Source organism: Pleurodeles waltl, chromosome 10 (genome assembly GCF_031143425.1).
Source record: "Pleurodeles waltl isolate 20211129_DDA chromosome 10, aPleWal1.hap1.20221129, whole genome shotgun sequence".
Lineage (NCBI taxonomy): Eukaryota > Metazoa > Chordata > Amphibia > Caudata > Salamandridae > Pleurodeles > Pleurodeles waltl.
In genome coordinates this window covers 854,835,041-854,847,132 of record NC_090449.1, presented here as the reverse complement: position 1 = coordinate 854,847,132, position 12,092 = coordinate 854,835,041, and positions in this window count along the sequence as shown.

Genomic DNA, 12,092 nt, shown 5'->3' with positions numbered 1-12,092 from the left:
CCAGCACACAGTCAAAACATGGGAAGCAGAGGCAAAAAAGACACGGGGACCACGCCAAGGATGCCACGTCTAACAACATGCAAGTGAAATCCGAATTTTCTTTCAGGAGCTCCACACAAACATCAATAAGTTCAGAAAGTAAACGTGTAACACTTGACAGTGTAAACATCTTTGCCCTAATGAAGAAGAGCTTCTGAAAATTAATTTGGAACATCTCACAATGCCAGGATATGAGAACAGAAATTACAACAGACCCCACTGTATTAGGCACTGAAGATCCATACTTGAAGCCTACTGCCATCAGGGAAGTGGTTCAGAACCCCTAATCACGTAACAAAGAAACTTCTCAAGTAACAAGAACTTTAGACAACATTGAGGTCAAGATATCAACAACCTAAATATCATGATCCTGTCCTTTTAATTAAAATAACATAATTATCAAATTAACTTTAAAATTCACACAACTATTGCAGCAAAAATATGATATACCAAGATCTTGACAATATAATTAAAAATGCTAACATTTACTTAAAAAATTGATCTTTAATATATTGTATTCTTTTTAAAACATTTGCTAAAAATATTTTTTTTTACAATTTGCTAAACTTAAGAGCAGACTTAATTGTCTTAGTTGTTAAAAAGCTCTTAATTTATGCTTTTTTTTTTTCATTGTTTGGTATTCACTAAAGCATATAAGCGCTTTCCTATGTTTTTGTGAATAACCAGAAGAAAATGTGTAACTTATTAATTGTTGTCTAATTTAGAATACCTTTACAATTTTGAATTAAAATAAAAACATAATTGATATCATAAAATCTTGTAATGTGGCACATAATGTATTTGTATGTCAATACCTGTGTAAGGTAATTTTGTAAATAAAATGTATTCTATGTGAGAAAGTGGATTGTTACTTAGGGGGTTATTACAACTTTGGAGGAGGTGTTAATCCGTCCCAAAAGTGATGGTAAAGTGACGGATATACCACCAGCCGTATTACAAGTCCATTATATCCTATGGAACTCGTAATACGGCTGGTGGTATATCCGTCACTTTACCGTCACTTTTGGGACGGATTAACACCTCCTCCAAAGTTGTAATAACCCCCTTAGTGTGGATGGTAGTCTACCAAAGTAATTATGGCACTATTCCTATTAGGTCCAGTAAAAGGTTTCAATAATTTAAACCTGGCCTGAACCCCTGGAAGCCATGGCCAGAGCAGACAGGCTTAATTTATGAAAATGTGTAAATTATTTAGAAGTATCAAATCAGCAAAAAAGTTTAAAAAAAACACAGCACAATATAAAATCTCATTTTATTTGATTAAAATAGAGAATAATTTAATGAACAAGATGACACAAAATAGCAAACATCCAGTCAGGGGAACAGAAGTTATGAATATTTGAAGTTTTCAGCAAAAATAGAACCAAAAAGCATGAAGCTATGAGTTTCGAGGTCAAATGTACATAAACGCAAGTCAGATATGAGGACCCTGATCGTTTTGGTCAAGGATTCCTCAGTGGGCAAGGCTGCAGACTGAATTCAAAGATAAACTCATTGATGAAGGATTGACAAAGAGTCTTGGTGAAGCCATCAACGAAGGCAAGAACAGCTCAGAAGGGGAAAAGTTTGGACATAGGAAGCCATTGACATTGATCAGACGTTGCTTGGTGTCAGGTCTGCTTAAGTGTTCTACCTTCAGACTTAGACCTTTTTCTAGAAGTGAGATTTCCTCTTGTGGTACAAGTCTGCAGGCTGTAGCAGAAGAGGGCTCTACATCATCCGATGCCAGGCAGAGTTGGTCGCACTGAATTAGATTTGCTGTTGTGGAGATAATTATACCAGATTTCTATGCAACACCCTGCTCTCTTAAAGTTCATAAAATTCACAAAAAACATGAATCTATTTGTTCTTCCATATGCTAGTAGTACATTACACATGCAAAATTGTAGAGTTAGAGTGGTACACCATTTGTGAAGATGTTCCAAGAACCCCAAATTTCACAAGGTATATGGAAGAAAAATGAAAGCGTTAAGGAAAATAATTTTGCCTGATAGAAAAAAGTATGGAAATGTTAAAATGATAATTAATCGAGTAGCGTAAGTTATGCTGGTTGACTAAATAACAACTGTGTCACAATTTTTTTTTTTTGTGAATGGCATGAGTGTGAGACACTGGGTTGTTGGTTGAATGCTTTAGCACCTCAGGCCTGCTGAGGGTGTCAAAGTTGAGCATACCCGTCTCTATAGAGAAAAAAGGAAGGTAGGGTTCCTAAATTTAGAAAAAGGAGAAAACAGTGAATGGAAACCTAATAGGGATTTTAAAAAGGAGTCACTCTCATGTCAAATTATTTATCTGGAATTTTTGTGCTACACAAATTCCTATATGGTACTGCACAAACACAAGTTCTGATCCACACCGCTGAACACCAATGTGAGAAATTGGGTTGCTGGTTGAATGGGGGTGATGACCATTGTTCAGGCAACAGACACAATTGCCTGACAGGGTGAACCACAAAAATACTCTAAATTAACATGTGCTTTACCCTAGGTAGCTTGATACAAACAAAAGACAGGCTTTACTTAGAAGCCATGTGTAAATTATTTCTGCAGTAAACAAATAGCAATAAGTGAAAACACAACACAAGAAAAATCCAATCAGTAGAACCAGAGTTATGACTTTTTAAAGTTTCTAGTAACAACTAGTGGCTAAAAGATCAAAGGGCCAACCATGGGTATCTGGTTGTATGAGACTGGGTCGAAGTCAAATAATATGGTGGACCACGATTGAGTATGCGCTAGATAGAAGTATTAGATAGGGCCTGGTCAATGCTTACTTTCGGACCTAGAGGAATTTTTGTTTAAAATGTTCTGCAAAAGTAAAGTTCATAAGGGACAAGGCTGCAGGAGATGTCTTAGGAAGGAGCGTCATTGTAGAGAAGCTGTAAGTTGAAGTTGCGGTAAATATTTCTATGTAAAGACCTGGTCATTTTTTGGGAAGTTTAAAATCTCCAGTAGGAAGAGGCAGGATGCTGTAGCCAAAGACAGTTTCAGGAGGTAGGATATCCTTATGATGAAGGGCCGCTGAACAGGAGTAGCCACAAAGTCAGGGTGACTGGAAATGCAATTTGGGCAGATCGATGAGCAGGTTGGCCAATGTCTTCCCTTGGTTCTCAGAGGACATTTTTTAGCCAAACATTTTCCAAGTCCCTAGTTTTGGATTTTGGCTATATGGACACTTTAGTACCACAACCAAGGGTACAAGACTAGTGGGACACTTCAGGACTCACTTGGGCTAGGTCCAGGTATGGGTTTGAATGGTAGGAGCCTGGCCTCTGAGGGCTCAAAGCAGGCTCCAGACAGCAAAGCAGTCCTTCCAGGTGCAGCAAAGCAGTCTTGTGGTGTACGAAACAGGCTACAGCAGAAGGCAATCCACTGAGAGTCCTTTGACAGGTCCATAAAGTAAACTGCAGAGTGGGATTGAGGGCTCTATTTTTATACCTGGTGCCTTATTTCATTACTCTGCCTTGGCTCCATGCTGGCTTCAGAGACAATGTGGCAGATAACAAGCCCTCTGTGTGAAGACAGAGCACAGCCTATTCAGTTGCAAGTAGGGTGGTGCCTAGCTCCCCACTCCTGCCAGCAGATGGCCTATTCAGGCACACTTCATGTCTCTATTGTATGACTGTCTGGGGGGAATTTACCAAGTCTAGGGACTACTTGAGCAGGTGGCTCAATAAGTGCTACAGACCACTAGTAAAATGTAATTTATATGCCCTGTGTGTATGATATACCACTCTACAAGGGACAAAGTAAATATGCCAACCAGATGTAAATCAATATAGTCATGTTTAGGGGAGTGAGCACAAGCACTGTAGCACTGGTTAGCAGTGTGAAAGTGCAGAGTACAATAGCCAACAAAAACGAATTTCAGCAAAAATGGAGGGAAGCAGGCAAATAGTTTGGGAAGACCACCTTAATGTTGACAAATCTAACAATGAGGATGAGAGCACGTTAGTGAAATATTAAGATTACTATCAAAGACTTAACTATTTTTGTGAATTGCAATATCAGTCTTACATTAAGAATGTTCTTAAAATTTTTCCTAATGTATTTCACAGTTAAGACACTTTGGTAATCATTCCTTATATGTTTTAAATCACAATATATATATATATATATATATATATGTATATATATATATATATATATATATAGTGCGGGTTCATGTCTTGTTTATCAAATAAGTAGCATGACGTGTTTCGGCTACATTGGCTTTCTCAAATGCTGGCCACACAAAAACATCCGAATACACAGCTTTAAATACTTGTCCCTCATTGTCTTTAACAAAAAGGTGATTATCAAAAAAATTGGTTTGTAGCACCGCCTTCTCCAGTGCTTTTAGCCCAAATAAGTATCTCTTGGTGAGTAGTTACACCACAGTGATTTTGGGCTAAACGGTATAACTTTTCACCTGCCGTGCTTTATTATTCACCATTATGCGCTAACACCAAAATTTGCAAATGTCTTTTACTTTCCAAACATTTAATATTTTAACCATTTGGCCAGAGAGCTGCCAATTACTTGAAAGCGCTGATTTGGTGATTGACGCCAATCCGTGTTGTCAAGTTGAGGTACTGGGTTTTTCAGAACCGGTACTGATCCGGTAACCCAGCGGTGCCAGGGTACACCCAAAGACCTCGGGTACTTTCCTGATTCAGACTACAGAAACTCAGAGTCTTCTAGGTGAAGTCAAAGATCGAATTTATTGGCTGCAACCAATTGACAAGTGTCCTAGAAGTACAACAGCACGATTTGCATGTTCTCAGGAGACTGTGTCAATGCAAAATCAGGTTTCCTTATATACAGTTTTTTAAGCTTCAGGCAAACATTCTTGACATTTTGGTTGGTCATTCACATGTTTTCACTACAAAGGAAAAACCAGTGTCATGATGAAACCTCATATTTCATGTCATCCAGCCCATAATAAATTACCCGGCAAGGCCTAGAATTTCACATCAGATAAGTGTGGACCCCCAATAAAAACGGGCACCTCCCCCTCGTAAAGTAAGAAGAAGAAAAGAGCAGGTGCAGGTGTGAGCAAGTTAGGCAGGGTGTGTGAGCGATAATAAGGGTTTTATGGCCTGGTGTGCCTTGATGCTATCTGATTCGGCCACTGGGAGAGGGACTGACCAAACAGGTTTGGCCTGAGGCAATGGTTCCAGCTTGCCCAGGTCAGAGAAAAGTCAATCAAGGTGTACGTGTCCTTGGAATCAAATCTGACTGTATTATAAGCCTATGTGAGGGCAACTTTTAAAAATGGCTGCCGTGTATAAAATGGGAGCCACGAGTGCAGAACGAAAATGGCGATTTCGAGGTGAAAACGCTGCTGGAATTGAGCGAAAATGCTCATGCTTAGTGTACTAGTCATTATCGGTCTTTTGATACTAAAATCGTACTGCTGTGGCAAAGTAAATTACATGGGTCCAGAATTTTTAGAACCACAAACCCTCCTTTTGCCCTTACATAGGCAATAAACCTATTCTCATGCTAATCTGAGTCCAGGTCTATGTTTATAAGGCCATGGAGATGTTGCTGGAGCAAAATTCTAGTACTTGGTAACTCTCTCTGGACAGGTCTCCTTGAACATGAAGTAGCACAAAAGGCCACATATGGCAGGACAAAGTAAGGAATACCTCTATCTGCAGTAGGTGGCATAAGATCACACACCCAACAATTAGTGATGTTCACTACTAACTAGTGTTGATGCAGAAGCTGTACAAAAGAATTGCTTACGAATTCTGATCTTCTAACCTGCTCATGTTCAGGAAAAGGGTGAAAAGAGTGCAAAGAAACAATAGTAGGAAAAGACATAGGTTGGGAAGTGGGTGCAGAAGTCAATTGAGTAGAGAAAAACAATCCTACCCATAAATGACAACGTCATGTTTAAAAGACACTAGAAAACACGTTATTAAGAACATATAGACAACGGGAGAAAGTAGTGACCACTATGAAATAATAATTTTTCACAATCCTAACCAAAAAGCAAATCCTAAAATTATCTAGTAACATTTTTAGGGCTCCTCTGCATTTCAGTAATTTTTGTATGTTCAGGTGGAACAGTGGTGACTCTCATCAATGCTCTAAGGTGAAAAGGGGGTACTCTTTCCACAGAAAATTGACTTTATTCTGCTTTTACTAAACAGAATAGTACTTTAAAACAATGCCAGCAAAACAATCAGTCTCCTAACACCTAGTCTATACAATCACACGGAAACCTCTTGTGAAACCAACTATGCCCAGAGTCCGTTCAAAAAGCCTCTCTGGCAGGCTTCTATTGTCCATCAAATTTTCTTTTGTTGTTTTCTTTCGCATGGGCCTCTCAATTCAGGCCTCTTCGTGAGAAAATACTGCTTAGTTGGAGTGCCCTCCTGGCAAACACCCACAGCTCACTCGAAAGTCTCAATGTCTTAAAGCAATGCACCAGTGTCTCTCCTCTGTGGCAGACACTACAAACAATGTGCTCTTCATTGATCAAGGGCACAAATCATCTCGTGCAGACGCAAGCACCATTAATTGGGAAATAGCTCAAGCTCAGCAGCACTTTCAGACTCCAACACTCATTATTTAGTGTCAGAGGACGCTCAAGCTGCTCTTTCATGGGCACCACAATATAGTGCCTTTTTCCAAACTTGAAATCTCCGGTGCACTGCCCTTCTTCCATTGGAGCAAAGAAAAGGGGGGGTGTGGCCAAAACTCAGGCCAAGGTGCTCAAGGGATTGCACACTGTCAGAGGTTACCAGCACATGACAGGTAGAGAAATGAAACCTCAAAACAGCTCTGCCATCAACAACAGGAATCCTTCTCTTTAGCTCCTTTACACTGAAACTTTGGCTCTGCGATGTCCAACGCCGTCTGATGGAGCAAGTACGATACCATGCGCTGGCGATCGCTGTCCAGCTTTGCTACTTTCTGGGTGCTGAGACTGTAGGGCCAAGACGTCCGTCTTTCATCTGTAGCTGTCACTGATGGGAATTAGGCTTAAATCAATGTCCTGCAGGTTATTATGACTTGATACCCGCAGAATCTAGTGACGTAGGAAATGTGCCACAGTTGTTAGTTTCCTTCAATTTAGTAAAAAAAACAGTTCATGGTTTTTAACAAGGGGACTGCAAGCAGGTGGTCTGCAATCTTCAAAGGAGTAGCCATACACCATGGGCATAAAATACAAAGACAAAGGCAGAAGGGCAAAACAGGGTCTCTAGCATCTTTAATTGGGTTCTCTCCATTATTCTCTGCCATCTATAGCTACATGAGAATTCTATCTGAATGGATTTCCTCACACAGTGGCATTGTCTAATGGGGTAAACACATATTTGCCTCAATGATTAAGTCTAGGTGTTCCTCCTTACCTTAGAACATCTCAATAGAGAAATCACATGATACCGATTATCAGGGACATGTTGAAACCTTCCTTTAAAAACTGTGCATCAGGTGCACTATGCAATACACAGGCTAATAGTCAAATGTGCAAACAAAAAGACAAGAACTAGAGGGTCCTGATATTTGCATGATTTAGGACACATCTGATCCCACCAAAAATTAAAGTAGCAGGAACAGAAGGGAACCGAAAACCAAATTAAAATAGACATTGAAAATTCGTCATGTTCATAAAGGTAAACATAAGATATCTCCTATTGAGATGGAAAACTTGTCTTACTATAATATTGAGTCAGTTAACCAGTCTATCGCTACCCTGACAGTCAGGCTGGAAAACATTGAAGCAGGCCTAAGGCAAATTCTTGAAAACCAGTCTGGTCATACCAAAGGGAATTATACATAACATGGGGTCCCTGGTACATCACTGCAGTCTGGAAATGTGAACCTGAACAATACATCAATAATAATAAAAGGGCTGACTGGTGAAAGGAATTCGAAAAAGAGAAATGGGACTAGGGCATAGCTAAAATCTCAATATCTAAGCATGATGCGACATTGGTCAGGGGAAGTAACAAAAGAAAAAATCTATAGGAGAAACAAAAAAAAATATTTGGGTGATAGTCAGGCATGTGACACAACACCAAGAGTACGAGTGATACACAAAAGCCAAAGTTACACAAATTTTAACTCTACCGTTGGCGACTACAACATATACGGTACTCCTAGCTAATGTTTCAGTTCCTTCTTCAGGAAAAAATGAAAACCTGGTTTTCTTTTAAGGAACGAAAGCCATATGCTACTTAGGAAACAGAACATCATTAACTAATGTAAAATAGAAATTAGGCCACCTTGAGTCACAGATCTATAATTTCATCCTTAGGTCCAATCAAGGATACATAAATGTAGGGCTGCCAGTTCCTTTAAGGGAAGGGGCAGTAACGTGACTAACTGCAGGTGACACACTTTGATCCTGTATATCTCTTTTTATTTTCCTTCAATACCATTATAGCCAAATAGACATTCACTGGTGAAGTGTTGTCTTTTATGTTCACAGCATGAAATATCATTATCTGTGGAATTTAGTAACCAGAACAAGTTCAACCAACTGTTGCGTAGCGATGGGCATCGTCATGACCATCCCCTCACAACACAGGGGAGCTTGTAATAGTATCAAAAGCAGCAACAAACATGCAAAAAAAACAAATAAAAAATAATAAAAACGCACAAAACGTCAAGCCATCAGATATACTTGCTGTGTATTAAGCACAAAAAGCATAGACAAAACAATAGCATGTGTGAATAAGCGGTGACACACAACACCATGTCATGTACTTTATGCACTGTAAACCTGCAGCCCAAAACCCAATATTTGGGCCTGTTTAATTTGTCAGGTTTAAAATCCTTACCCTCCTTTTGACAGTAGATCACCAGGCAATGGAAATCTGCTGTCAAATATAACTTTACTGTTTCTCTTCTAACATACAGGACCAGCAAGAACAATTCATGATAGGACCAAATACATGAAAATAAATTTCCATTACTTAACTGTTACCCTCTTGTCAGTTACTTCGCAACATCAAGCCACCTTAGTTTTACCTTTCTAAAAGTAAAAATTGTTACACTGACACTCCATATTAATTTGGCACCTACAATTTCCACTGTGAAAAATAAGTCTTAATTGGCAAATTGTTCTCATTAAGGCATGTAGCCTTCAAAATTTTTTTTAAAAAAGGCTGCATCTTATTTTCTGTCTAAGACTTAATGCAACACTTTGTTTTCTGTCAAATAAAAGCAACTAGCAGGCATCATTTTATTTTTTTAGAGCGGAGACACAAATGTATCAGTTCTGCAGAGCATTTAACATGATGTTGGGACTTTCGAAGAAACCCCTTTTTTTTATATTTTCCCTTTGGAATTAAGTTCTTTAATTGTATTGATGTTCTTCTGGAGAAACCAGAAATCCCACTTTTAGAGGCCCGTAGGGTCATTCTGCCTTTTTCAGAGACAAGGCCCTAATTTAAAAGGTCACAAGTGTCAACACGACAGCCTCCTCCATTGTTTATGGGAAAACTAAAGATAGCATCTCAGCAGCATGACTTGAGCCAGCCTCTGTAGCTCTCCTAGCTTCTGCCACTCTGAATCTGTCAAAGACAGTAGGCCTTTCTATTTTCTTTCTAACCTGCAATAATTCACTCTACTTAAAAAAAAAAAAAATTCCTTTTTAGGCGCTAAAAAAAATTATCTCTATTTCCAGATTATTAAACTACATTTACTGTGAATAATTCACAAACCTTAATAACACACATACCAGTTGTTAGAATAAATGCTTGTTGCAATCCCATGCAATGGTACATATTTCATCAACCTCGAATGAATGAACGTCTCAGTAGGCCCAGCTGAAGTTAGAACCTTCAACCTTGATATTAAAACAAGCCTTTGTACTGGCACATTGACTCATTGAATCATAAGAAGGCACAACCTGCAAATATATATCAAACCTAAATGTATGCATTTACTGAAGCCTGAGACACTTTAAAAAGTACTCTGAATGAAAGAAAATGCAGTTTAAACAGTGCTTTTGCCCAAAATCGACTTTGATATTTTAGGCATTAAAAAATCAATATCCTACAATTTTCTTGCATAATATGCATTACCAGAATGTCTATTACACAATCCATGAGTCAGCCATTGAAAATATTAACTTATACTTTATAGAAATGAGCTTGTTTGCTCCTGCGCCAAGGGAAAATTGCACATACAAATGTCATTTTAGCGGTGCAACATAACTTAAATTAAATTTTAATGTTAGGAGGTCATAGTATAGGTATTAAGCTTTATAAATATTAAAAAACGATTTTGAAAGGCACTTATTTTTTTAAATAATTTTTCCATAATTAATAATTTTCTTTAAAAAAAAAAAAAAAAAACAATTATTCTTTTTTTTGTGATAATTCCACATATAAAAGCAAGCTGCATCCCTTGCCTATTATTTGGGATACATTAACTCACAAGCCTAAGCGCATAAGCCTAACTTGAAATGCGTCACATTTTTGCGCCACTTTCATTTAAAAGGAAGGTTATGCAAAATTCCACCCATGTTTAACTGGGAAAGTGCTGGCTGAACTGAAAATAGATAATTTTTTTTTTTTTTTTTGGAGGGCCCTATTTATATCTATTGAATGTGTTTTCTAATTTATTAAGCATTTAACGGCAATTTTGTATATGTGCACAATTGCTCATTCTATAAATTAAAGAGCAACATATAGCTATGTTAGCACATCACATGGTTCATTTCTGGATTTTTTCTAAGTTTCTACTTAATATTAATTAACCAACATTTTACTTAACAAACTGTAAACATCAAGAAGACCCACAAAAACACATTGAGCTCATTTCAGATATAAACAGAAAACACTCAGTACACACAATACAGCGCGCTTTAGCCATTTTTCATAAATAGCGCCGTCGCAATTTACTTACAGAACCGTTTGCAGATCCTAGTTGTAAGTCATATTTACAAGAGAAAAAAAAAAAAAAACTTTTCTCAATTATTTCCAAGAATAGCGGACCCATACTATATTAAACGTGATGGGGCCTACTCCGTGCTTCACATATAGTTCATAGGTTGGAGTTCCAATCGGAGGAACCGGACATGAGTCCTCCAACCGGGAGTCCCTTTTACAACCAAGACAAAACAAATTTCCAAGTCTGCTAAGACCAGGCATCTTCGCTCACTAGTCTAGCTTCAAACTTCAAAGGATTATTGTTTACGATAGTCTCGTGAATACACGAGTCCTTCGGCTTTGGTACTTGCAAGTTCCAAATCAAAGTGATCCCAAAGGGATACCAAACCAAATGTCCAACTAAGGACCAAACCAAGTGTCCAACTAAGGACCAAACCAAGTGTCCAAATAAGGACTGGGAGACGCTCCACTTATACTTAACTGAAAATATCAATGACGTCACCAGAAGACTCGTCTTATCGTTTCGCTCTACCAAAAATCAAGGGTCCAAATCAGGGCGATAGCCAGGGCAGCAGTCCTTCATAGCCGTCGGGAAGCGGGGAACCTCGCAACAAAGACTTTCGGACCACGTCGACATGCAGGGGTCGATGAAGTGGCGGCCTTCCTCCAGAATTTTCACACGAAGCTCCCCACCGACCTCAGGCTTGGACCGGTACCGCTGGTATCGCCCCACGTTGGGCGCCAACTGAGGTACTGGGTTTTTCAGAACCGGTACTGATCCGGTAACCCAGCGGTGCCAGGGTACACCCAAAGACCTCGGGTACTTTCCTGATTCAGACTACAGAAACTCAGAGTCTTCTAGGTGAAGTCAAAGATCGAATTTATTGGCTGCAACCAATTGACAAGTGTCCTAGAAGTACAACAGCACGATTTGTATGTTCTCAGGAGACTGTGTGTCAATGCAAAATCAGGTTTCCTTATATACAGTTTTTTAAGCTTCAGGCAAACATTCTTGACATTTTGGTTGGTCATTCACATGTTTTCACTACAAAGGAAAAACCAGTGTCATGATGAAACCTCATATTTCATGTCATCCAGCCCATAATAAATTACCCGGCAAGGCCTAGAATTTCACATCAGATAAGTGTGGACCCCCAATAAAAACGGGCACCTCCCCCTCGTAAAGTAAGAA